The sequence below is a fragment of the Bufo bufo genome, chromosome 6 (genome assembly GCF_905171765.1).
Source record: "Bufo bufo chromosome 6, aBufBuf1.1, whole genome shotgun sequence".
NCBI classification, from domain to species: domain Eukaryota; kingdom Metazoa; phylum Chordata; class Amphibia; order Anura; family Bufonidae; genus Bufo; species Bufo bufo.
In genome coordinates this window covers 298,036,477-298,049,297 of record NC_053394.1, presented here as the reverse complement: position 1 = coordinate 298,049,297, position 12,821 = coordinate 298,036,477, and positions in this window count along the sequence as shown.

The following is a 12,821-nucleotide window of genomic DNA, read 5'->3' as shown; positions in this document are numbered from 1 at the left end:
TGAGTTGCTTCCTGAGACACCATCACTGCCACTGCCTGAACTATTAAAACCTCTCTGTGTATTACTATGACTTGAACTTCCAGAACCATTATCTTCTCCATAGTATCCAGTAGTTGCTTCTGTACTACCTCCTCTTTGGACATTTCCTCTAGATCTTGACCTGTACTCATCGTGTGATCCAGCAGAGCTCATTTGTTGAGAACCTTCATCACAGTTATCAGCTTGTCTTGTTGTCCTGTTGGATCCTGTATTTCCATAGCTTTCTTGGACATTTGAGCTGCTGTAAGACATTTTCTCAAAGAGACAATGGTAATGCTCCAAGAATATGGTTAGTCGTCAATGTATGAGATAAAACAGAAGCAATATTTCAATTTATAGAAAATTTTGAGGTTACGTGGCAGCGTGGCAGCATTCCATTACAATGGAAGTAATACAAGGTTTGGTAATAACTGACTCGGAGACCATACATGTAGTAAAGTTTTTATATTAGAGATCAGGTGGAGCTATGTGAGAAGTTTATTGCCCAGATGTATTCCATAATTTCATGCTTTTTTTAAATAATTATTTTAATTATTATACTGAAGTAAATGATTAAAATTCAAGACATTCTATAAGCATCAACTTTTTCTTATTGGCAATGATGTAAAGCCAATCATCCAACCTAGAATAAACTCTGCACTATAAAAATAATAGCACCATAAAACCCATGCAAAATTAAAGGTAGCAATTTTTGTTAATATTGTTATTCACACACTGGTGGAATTGGCACAATGGCCTCTGTTATTATCACATTTGCTATTATTGGCTGAGAACCAGAAATAATGTAATGATGCACACAAAGAAAACCGTATACTACACTTGGTATACAATAATATAGTAGTAGAACTGAGGTCTGTGTTATTCTTTTTTATTGTAATGAAGATGAGTTTGTAAGTTGTGAAATTCTTCTGGTTCGCTAGAGTTATGGCATCATGCACATGCAGTACCCCGGAGGACTACTGCAAAGGGTTAACCAATACCAGAAGGCTTAATTTACAGTTATTAAGTTAGATGTTGTGATTTATTGTTGAAGCGCTTATCTTTCTATGCCCTGTGTAAACCTAATAGCAATTTATGGATGAAATATAGGGTTAACTTTTGCAGACTATTTAGGTTACTAGAGTGATGAACCAAGTCAATTCTCTGTCTAGTTGAAGGGTCTAATGTAAGCTGAGCTATATGAAGGACATGTGATTTCCTGCAGAACAGGCCCAAGTTTAGAGAACATCACCTCTGAGACTACAGCTGCCAAAGGAGCTGAGTATCCCTGAGAGAAAGAGACCAATCATTACAAAAGGTCTAGAATCAACCAGGCCATGCTGACAAGAGGTATTCACTTATTTGTTGCATAAGAGACAGCTGTGGAAAAAAGTATTGCCTCCGGAACCCACCATACTTTGTGATGGTGATCTAAAATCTGCACCCCTCAATCTGGAAATTGCAGAAGTTTATAAGAATCTAATCATATGCCTGTAGTTCTGTTGAGAGTTTGTAAAGTGTCCTTAGCGAGAGTACGTCAGGGAGTACTACAACTACCATAATAGTTTTTGCCTATTCACCATATGTACTGTACATTGGAACTGTGCTTTTTACTGCCCCTTGTACCACTACGACCACTATCCTGAATCCAGTAGAGAAAGACTTTATTTATTTCAACCAACCAACCTGATTAGTGACTCCACCATCCATTTGTCGGCCCCTGCTTCTGCCCTCCTGCTTTGCACCCTGTGAACTGTTTACTATCAAGGGCATCCCAACTACCACCAAGCAGGAGCCCTAATACCAGGGTGTGCCCAGAGGGAAGAAAGAATTTCTGTTCAGTCACTACACAGCACTAGGGAGTGCTTGAGGGGAGATTTGCACTGTAAACAGTGAATACTACTACTAGAGATGAGCGAATCTAAGCTGACGAAATGGAATTTGTTCCAAATTTCAGGAAAAATTTGATTCGCACTGAAGCCAAATTTACTTGTGCTTCGTGGTAACGAATCACATTTTTTCCTAAAATGGCTGCTGCATGTGTAAGGACATGGAGAAAGGAACTCTGGGGAGGCGGGATCACCCATAGTGGAAGAAAATACTTTATTGTGCAAAAAAAAAATATTTACAAGGCATGATTATTCAAGGTGTAGGGAAAGAATAGGGAGGAATCATTCCACAGCATTTACAGTGCCTTGCAAAAGTATTCACCCCCTTGACTTTTTTTGTGTTTTGGTGCCTCACAACCTGGAATTAACATGGATTGTTTGAGGAATTGCATCATTTAATTTACAGAACATGCCCACAACTTTGAAGATGTTTTTTTATTTTTTTATTGTGAAGCAAACAACAAATAGGACAAAATAACAGAAAAAGTCAATGTGCAGAACTATTCACACCCTAAAGTCAATACTTTGTAGAGCCACCTTTTGTTGCAATCACAGCTCCAAGTTGCTTTGGATAAGTCTCTATGAGCTTGCCATTTCTGACCACTGGGATTTTTGCCCATTCCACCTTGCAAAACTGCTCCAGCTCCTTCAAGATGGTTTGCGCTTGTGAACAGTAATCTTTAAGTCTGACCACAGATTTTCTATTGGATTGAGATCTGGGCTTTGACTAGGCCATTCCTACACATTTACATGTTTCCCCTTAAACCACTCAAGTGTTGCTTTAGAAGTGTGTTTGGGGTCATTGTCCTGCTGGAAGGTCAACCTCCGTCCTAGACTCAAATCACGCACAGAGTGGTACAGGTTTTGCTGAAGAATATCCCTGTATTTAGCACCATCCATCTTTCCCTCATATCTGACCAGTTTCCCAGTCCCAGCTGCAGAAAAAAATCCCCACAGCATAATGCTGCCACCACCATGTCTCACTGTGGGGATGGTGTTCTTTGGGTGATGTGATGTGTTGGGTTTGCACCAGACATAGCACTTTCTTTGATGGCCGAAAAGTTAAATTTTAGTCTCATCAGACCAGAGCACCTTCCTCCATACATTTTGGGAGTCTCCCACGTGCCTTTTCACAAACTCACAACGTGCCTTTTTGTTTTTAGCTGAAAGTAATGGCTTTCTTCTGGCCATAAAGCCCAACTCTATGGAGCGCTTACGCCTTATTGTCGTCCTATGTACAGATACTCCAGTCTCTACTGTGGAACTCTGCAGCTTCTCCAGGGTTACCTTAGGTCTTTGTGCTGCCTCTCTGATTAATGCCCTACTTGCCCGGTCCGTGAGTTTTGGTGGGCGGCCGTCTCTTGGCAGGTTTGCTGTTGTGCCATGTTCTTTCCATTTGGATATGATAGATTTGATGGTGCTCCTGGGGATCATCAAAGATTTGGACATTTTTTTTTATAACCTAACCCTGACTTGTACTTCTCAACAACATTGTCCCTTACTTGTTTGGAGAGTTCCTTGGTTTTCATGGCAGTGTTTGGTCAGTGATGTCTCTTGCTTAGGTTTTGCAGCCTTTGGGGCTTTTCAAAAAAGGTGTGTATATGTAATGACAGATCATGTGACACTTAGATTGCACACAGGTGGACATCATTTCACTAATTATGTGACTTCTGAAGGTAATTGGTTGCACCAGAGCTTTTTATGGGCTTCATAACAAAGTGGGTGAATACATACGCACATGCCAATTTTCTGTTTTATATTTCTAAACAATAGTTTTATTTATATATTTTTCTCATTTCACTTCACCAACTTAGACTATTGTGTTCTGATCCATCACATAAAATTCAGATTAACAAAACATTGAACTTAAAGAGGACCTTTCACCTTGAAAAACATTGTGAACTAAGTATGCTGCCATGGAGAGCGGTTTTTTTCTCCCAGGCTGTGAGCTGTGCGCTGCGATTGGCCAGCGCTACAGCCTAGGAGAAAGAGACGCCCACAGGACAAGGCAAGACACCGCCTACTATAACTTAGTGAGTGAAGATACCGGAGGGCATAACGGGAGAACGGAGCGGCGCCCAGGGGTAATAGTAAGTGCAGGGAGATCCCTGGGCGCTGCTCTCCATGGCAGCATACTTAGTTCACAATGTTTTTCAAGGTGAAAGGTCCTCTTTAAGGCTGTAATGTAACAAAACATGAAAAAAGTCAAGGGGGGTGAATACTTTTGCAAGGCACTGTATGTTGAGCAGGGTTCAGTAGGGGAGGTTACAGCCTGGGTAATGGGAACAAACCTATTACACCTTGCTGCACTGACTGGGCATCCAAATTGGCATTATACAGCTCTGTAATTCCAGCAAACCTTTCTAATTAGGGTGCAAGTGCTGTTTGATACAGGCATTAACAGGGTTCATTACAAGGAAATATTTATACGTCTTATTTGCCCTTGTGCGGTGCAGTTATATTTTCTAAAGCATTTTTTGGCTTGTATTAGTGAGGAAAAAAGGGCTTATTAGCCGTTGTGTGGTGAAGTGCTAAAATTACAGCCCTTTTTGTCTTGTATTAGTGGCAAAAGTAAAATATATTTGCCGTTCAGCGGTGCAGTTTTACAGTGCCTTGCAAAAGTATTCTAACCCCCCCCTCCCTTTGACTTTTTTGTGTTTTGGTGCCTCACAACCTGGAATTAACATGGATTGTTTGAGGATTTGCATCATGTAATTTACAGAACATGCCCACAACTTTGAAGATGTTTTTTTCTTTTTTTATTGTGAAGCAAACAACAAATAGGACAAAATAACAGAAAAAGTCAATGTGCAGAACTATTCACCCCCCTAAAGTCAAAACTTTGTAGAGCCACCTTTTGTTGTAATGACAGCTCCAAGTCGCTTTGGATAAGTCTCTATGAGCTTGCCACATCTTACCACTGGGATTTTTGCCCATTCTTCCTGGCAAAACTGCTCCAGCTCCTTCAAGTTGGATGGTTTGTGCTTATGAACAGCAATCTTTAAGTCTAACTACAGATTTTCTATTGGATTGAGATCTGGGCTTTGACTAGGCCATTCCAAAACATTTACATGTTTCCCCTTAAAGGGTTTCTGTCATCAGAAAAATCGTTATGTAGCTGGCTGACATTAGCGATGTGCTAATGTCACCAGAACATAACTGTATGACATATCTCCCCACCTGCCGCTGTTCGCGCTTAATATTAACTTTTATAATAATGCAAATGAGCCTCTAGGTGTTAATGGGGCGTTGCTGCAGCACCTAGAGGCTCCGTCCTCTCACCGTTTGGCACGCCCTTGTAAAGGTGATTGACATCCTCGGTCTCCTCCGTGCTCCGCAAATCCCGCGCCTGCGCCGTCCATTTTAGTATTAGGCGCAGTGAGTAAAGGACGGCAGCAGGAGAGTATACTTCACTCACTGCGCCTGCGCCTAATACTAAAGCGGTGCAGTTCTATGTTCTAAAGCCTTTTGTGGCGTGTATTAGTAGAAAAAGAAAATATATACAGTACAGACCAAAAGTTTGGACACACCTTCTCATTCAAAGAGTTTTCTTTATTTTCATGACTATGAAAATTGTAGATTCACACCGAAGACATCAAAACTATGAATTAACACATGTGGAATTATATACATAACAAACAAGTGTGAAACAACTGAAAATATGTCATATTCTAGGTTAGTCAAAGTAGCCACCTTTTGCTTTGATTACTGCTTTGCACACTCTTGGCATTCTCTTGATGAGCTTCAAGAGGTAGTCCCCTGAAATGGTTTTCACTTCACAGGTGTGCCCTGTCAGGTTTAATAAGTGGGATTTCTTGCCTTATAAATGTGGTTGGGACCATCAGTGGCGTTGAGGAGAAGTCAGGTGGATACACAGCTTATAGTCCTACTGAATAGACTGTTAGAATTTGTATTATGGCAAGAAAAAAGCAGCTAAGTAAAGAAAAACGAGTGGCCATCATTACTTTAAGAAATGAAGGTCAGTCAGTCAGCTGAAAAATTGGGAAAACTTTGAAAGTAAGGGCTATTTGACCATGAAGGAGAGTGATGGGGTGCTGCGCCAGATGACCTGGCCTCCACAGTCACCGGACCTGAACCCAATCGAGATGGTTTGGGGTGAGCTGGACCGCAGAGTGAAGGCAAAAGGGCCAACAAGTGCTAAGCATCTCTGGGAACTCCTTCAAGACTGTTGGAAGACCATTTCAGGGGACTACCTCTTGAAGCTTATCAAGAGAATGCCAAGAGTGTGCAAAGCAGTAATCAAAGCAAAAGGTGGCTACTTTGAAGAACCTAGAATATGACATATTTTCAGTTGTTTCACACTTGTTTGTTATGTATATAATTCCACATGTGTTAATTCCTAGTTTTGATGCCTTCATAGTCATGAAAATAAAGAAAACTCTTTGAATGAGAAGGTGTGTCCAAACTTTTGGTCTGTACTGTATATATATATATATATATATATATATACTGAGGATGTCCACCTCTGAGTGTTTCCCTACACATAATTGATTGACAAGTACCATATGAGTGAACTAACCCTGTAACTTCCCCCCCCCCTCCCCCTCCCCGGGTACTGTGTCATTCTATGTATATAAGAAAACTCACATTTTTCTGTTCCCTTGATACATTTTATAACATAGTCCTAACCTTATACAAAGTGCAACACTTCGCGACACTTCACTTCACACTGGAAGCGCAATCGTAATATATGTTATATATATATATATATACAGGGAGTGCAGAATTATTAGGCAAGTTGTATTTTTGAGGATTAATTTTATTATTGAACAACAACCATGTTCTCAAAGAACCCGAAAAACTCATTAATATCAAAGCTGAATATTTTCGGAAGTAGTTTTTAGTTTGTTTTTAGTTTTAGCTATTTTAGGGGGATATCTGTGTGTGCAGGTGACTATTACTGTGCATAATTATTAGGCAACTTAACAAAAAACAAATATATACCCATTTCAATTATTTATTTTTACCAGTGAAACCAATATAACATCTCAACATTCACAAATATACATTTCTGACATTCAAAAACAAAACAAAAACAAATCAGTGACCAATATAGCCACCTTTCTTTGCAAGGACACTCAAAAGCCTGCCATCCATGGATTCTGTCAGTGTTTTGATCTGTTCACCATCAACATTGCGTGCAGCAGCAACCACAGCCTCCCAGACACTGTTCAGAGAGGTGTACTGTTTTCCCTCCTTGTAAATCTCACATTTGATGATGGACCACAGGTTCTCAATGGGGTTCAGATCAGGTGAACAAGGAGGCCATGTCATTAGATTTTCTTCTTTTATACCCTTTCTTGCCAGCCACGCTGTGGAGTACTTGGACGCGTGTGATGGAGCATTGTCCTGCATGAAAATCATGTTTTTCTTGAAGGATGCAGACTTCTTCCTGTACCACTGCTTGAAGAAGGTGTCTTCCAGAAACTGGCAGTAGGACTGGGAGTTGAACTTGACTCCATCCTCAACCCGAAAAGGCCCCACAAGCTCATCTTTGATGATACCAGCCCAAACCAGTACTCCACCTCCACCTTGCTGGCGTCTGAGTCGGACTGGAGCTCTCTGCCCTTTACCAATCCAGCCACGGGCCCATCCATCTGGCCCATCAAGACTTACTCTCATTTCATCAGTCCATAAAACCTTAGAAAAATCAGTCTTGAGATATTTCTTGGCCCAGTCTTGACGTTTCAGCTTGTGTGTCTTGTTCAGTGGTGGTCGTCTTTCAGCCTTTCTTACCTTGGCCATGTCTCTGAGTATTGCACACCTTGTGCTTTTGGGCACTCCAGTGATGTTGCAGCTCTGAAATATGGCCAAACTGGTGGCAAGTGGCATCTTGGCAGCTGCACGCTTGACTTTTCTCAGTTCATGGGCAGTTATTTTGCGCCTTGGTTTTTCCACACGCTTCTTGCGACCCTGTTGACTATTTTGAATGAAACGCTTGATTGTTCGATGATCACGCTTCAGAAGCTTTGCAATTTTAAGAGTGCTGCATCCCTCTGCAAGATATCTCACTATTTTTGACTTTTCTGAGCCTGTCAAGTCCTTCTTTTGACCCATTTTGCCAAAGGAAAGGAAGTTGCCTAATAATTATGCACACCTAATATAGGGTGTTGATGTCATTAGACCACACCCCTTCTCATTACAGAGATGCACATCACCTAATATGCTTAATTGGTAGTAGGCTTTCGAGCCTATACAGCTTGGAGTAAGACAACATGCATAAAGAGGATGATGTGGTCAAAATACTCATTTGCCTAATAATTCTGCACGCAGTGTATATATATATATATATATATATATATAAGCACACCGCCAGCTTTAGTGCCTTATACCAGAAAAACAAAAGCATAAAAATGAAAAAAAGAACTTAATCGGCACTAGCTAACATCTGTCATTATAGCTTTATGTGTCATAAATAAATAATTAGTATAATCATTATGCAGAAACACACCCATGTCCGGCCCCTCTCCCCTCCCATCCACTGGCCTGCACGCCAATTATTTTTTTTAAAAACACTGTCTGTTGAATGTCTTCTGTAATACCGTCCTGACAAAGGGGGCGTTCCGCCCTTGAAACGCGTAGACTTGTATTAATAAAATAAATATTGTTCATCTATACCAACCTGGCATCACATTCCTGTGACAGCGCCGACATAGAGGTTCCAATCTTTTTCTGTTTTCCTACTATTCTTCTCATCCCGAGGACCGCTCTGGTGTTACGGGCAGGAACCTAGGCAGCAGCGCAGGCATCGTGTATGCTGAATGGGGAAGGGAAATACCAACAAAGTGAGGAAAAGCAGTTGTGACTTCTCACAACTAAAAACGTTAAGAGAAACTGATCACTTACTATTACTTTATACCAAGCAGCAATACACATGAGGCGCTGCCTCCTGTCTTTTCTCTTCCCTGCAGATTCTGCAACTGACCATGCTTAAGTCCTCCTGGGGCTTGATGAAAAATTGCCACACCGCCAAGTATGGCATTTCCCCCCCACCACTCTGTGCTGACTGCCTGCTACCGCTGCCTCTGTGAACCCCTGCACTGCTACTTCTTTCTGGAAAGGTAGTCTCCTGCGTCTACCCTGAGCACGTTTGACTCCCAACCTCTCACTGCTGCCACCCTGCTGATTCATGGCTACACTACCACCCTGCTGGCTCAGCCGCTGCCTCACGAGCAAACTGCCACCCCCTTCTCCTGATGATGAAGAAGCCTCCTCTTCATCCGGCTCTCAAGTGCGATCGGCCTCATCATCGTTCACTACTGTCTGCACGTCACTGATGTCACCCTCACCAGTCTCAGGGCCACATGCCTAACCTCCAGATCTTGGCTGGGCAGTAGGGGCTGACTGTCCTCTAGAATCTCGTCCTCGCTGAAAAGTGGAGCTGAGCCGACGGCATACAATACTTTTCGAGCTGAGGGAACAGAAAATGCTTGTTCCCGGGCAATGCCAACTGAAGGTCGTGTCAGAAAAACCCACCGACACCTGGCTGGGGGTGTCTGATGTCCCTTGCAACAAAGTAGAAGACCGAGTCAATCATTCAAGGTCTGCTGGGTTGCTGGTCAAGACGCGACTGCTAGATGACACTGGCAGCTCAGGCCTGACGCTGTGACTGCTGCTGCCACCCCCCTTCTTCTGCTGCTACTTCTTGAAATTGCAAGGGGAAAAGAGCAACACTATCAGACTGCAATTTCACCCCAAAAGCAAGGAAGAATGGAAGTACTTTTATATATGAAATAAACACCCCAAAACTGCTTGTATCAGGCCGCAAATTCACCCCAAAAGCAAGGGTGAATGGACATCCTTTTATATATTTAAAATTAACACACCCCAAAACAGGTTGTATCCGACTGCAAATTCCCCCCAAAAGCAAGGATGAATGGAAGTACTTTTATCTTCTATATATACAGTATAAAGAATGACGTATGTATGTATGTATGTTCCCTGATCACTCAAAAACACTACCATCGATTTCAACGAAACTTGGTATACACATCCTTTGCTACCTGGAAAGAAATCTTGGGGTCACAGCTCTCTAGCACGTACTGTGTAGTGTACGGGAGTTGTAATACCCGTCACTACCAAAGTGTCACTTGGTGTGCTGTCGTCCCTCCTAATTATGGGGAAGTTGTTGTATGTCAGTTTTATAAAATGTAATGTAATGTGTGTATTTCCCTGTCATTGAAACTTGCATGTACAGGCCTGCTAGGGGTGTCATTCCTACTTCTAGTCCATAGAGGGAGCTAGGGAGCCCTAGTTTATATAAGGCCAGTCAGGGAAGTGCAAGGCAGACGGAGTCTAGTGTCTGTAATCTACAGTTGGAGATTAGACAATGTCTGAGACAAGTCCAGGCCTGAAGCCTGCTGTTCAGGAGAAGATTCCCTCCTGAATTCCCACATGCAGAAGCAGGAATATCTTAGCCTAAGATCCTGAGGAACCATTCAGAAGCTAAGAGAGACAGAGGCAAAGATCAGAGGAGCCAGAGGTACTGAGAGAAACAGAGGAGGTACTTATTTAAGCCATAATCAAGGATATAAAGCCAGACTTAGGTTAATGGGCCTTGGTGAAGAATTGCTACATTCCAGGATCAGACAGAGTTAGAGTGCAAGCTCCTTTGCTGCAAGTCCTGTGTTCAACACTCTGTAATTACCCTGCTGTACTGAATTGCCTGCATCGACCGAATTGCAAAATCGACTGTATGCTGAGGAACTGCATTTCCTTTATTGTCTCTGCTTGGAAAACCTACTAAAGTTTGAGTTCTGTTTTAATCCTACGTTTCCTCAATTTATTCCTGCATCCGCAAACGGCGTGCCACCGTTTACTTGGCACTGGCGTCACAAACTATTTCTAATTCTATACCTGCCCTTGCAGAGAGTCAGCTGTACCAGGTTAGTGTATATTGCACTACTACACCCAGAAACACCTACTACGCACAACTTGAGTACACTGCACCTCTCTTTTGGCGTCACGAACAGGATACGCACGCTTTCTAGTGCAAGAAGCGTGAACTTTGTGCCTTATACCGTTGCCCTGTGACCAAAGTGACAATTTTCCTGTTTTGTTCAAGTGGACTTTGTGGACTGAAAATCGTACCCAAAGTGTACCAAAAACCTCCAAAAAGCGCTGTGCAGTGTTGCGCTATACAGAGGAAGAAAATCGCCGCATTGGAGTGTGGTTTTGTGGACATTAAACATTCCTGCTTGCTGTCAGTGAATAGACAGCGTTTGTACCTAAAGATGGCCGCTGAGCTTGCTGAATTTTATGCTGCGTCACCTTCATCCTGAAAAGGCGGGAAAAATTGGCGCCTTTCTGAGGAAAAAGCGGGAAGAAGGTCAAGGGCAGGCGCCACGGCTTATCTGGACATTTGCATGTCTGCCAGCATGGACACCGCCCTCCATATACTGGAATACCTGGGGGGCGGCTCCCCAGTGCAATGGGAGGAGCTGGCTACTCTAATTGACGCGACCCTATCGCTCTCCTCAGTAGGATCGAGCATGTTGGATTGTGAGCAGAGTGTTACTGCAGCGTCCGCACCTGTAAATGCAAAGATGTCGGATGTTGGTGTAGAGACAGAGGAGGCTCCACCAGCCTACGCTCCGGGACCGGAGCAACCCGCCTGCCGCACAAGGGAGAAAGAACCCGAGCCCTACTATGGCTCGTGGAGGGACTTTTTCCAGCCATCTTTCAAATGGTCTTCCCTGATGGCGGAGATCCGAGAGGCCGCTATCAAGCGGAACACAAAGACTAAAATCGTCTATGAGGAACTGACCAAGACCATACATGAGAAACATACGCACACCCAACCCCGCCTGGAAAGGAGAAAGGGAGTGGTGCTGTCGTTTGACAAATCCCGTGGCTACGGGTTTATTCAGGACTATCTAACTGGCAGAGACCTCTATGTCAATCGAAGGTCTGTCAAAAGAGACTACCTCCCTTCGTACCAGCACAGCCTCCGCGAGGGAGAGGAAGTGGAGTACACCCCTGCCGAGAGCCTGCGAGGCCCCTATGCGACTGCTGTGACCCGTCCGAAGCGAGGACCTGAGGATTGGGAGGCAGAAGAAGGAGAAGACTACTCTGGCTGCGAGCGAGAACCGGAACGCTCTCCAGAGCCGGCCCATCACGCCTTCCAGGAGCGGAGCTCCTTCATTGGGCCGAACGTCTTCTGGCAGCCAACCGTGTTGGAGAAATGGGTGAGCCCCTATCCTTCCCCCGAGCTGCCTCGTCGGGAGAAGACAATATCTGAGCTGGAACAGTTAAAAGGACTTAGTGCTACCTTTCAGAACATCCGGATGGGACGGAGACCAGACGCATCGCCAGTACCTGCAAAGGCCGAGTCCGCACCATCGGTAACTGTACCTGCGCCGGCGGCGCCAGCAGAGGACAGCGACTCCGACACAGAGAGCATCGGTGAGCAGATCGTCCGGCTGGAGGAGAAGTTGCGGGAGTTGCGCAAGACCTACACCGCCAGGATCCAGACACCGCCGAGGAAGGATGAGGTAAGGGTGCCTGTCACCACCCGCCGACCGCCTTCTGTTGTCACCGTTCCGTCAGTGCCCCAGACCGGACCCGCGATTGCCGTAAATTGCTGCACCCAGAGCACCGGACCGCTTGCTGCGGCGGTGCCAAGCACGTCACACCCTGCAGTGATCATGCCAGGGCCGGCACGGTCCATCAGAGGGTTCACCCCTAGGCCTATGGGGCCAATACCTATTAGGGGCCCCTTTACCCTACAGCTGCCCCCTGATACAGTTATGTGGGCACACCCTCCTGTAGAGGAATACTACAGACGATACTTGTCAGCAGAGCCAAGTGGTTATGATGTGCCACCGTGAATCAGCCTGCTAGGCCTTTGATTTATTTCTTCTGAAGTTTCATGTTAACCCTTCCAGGACAGGA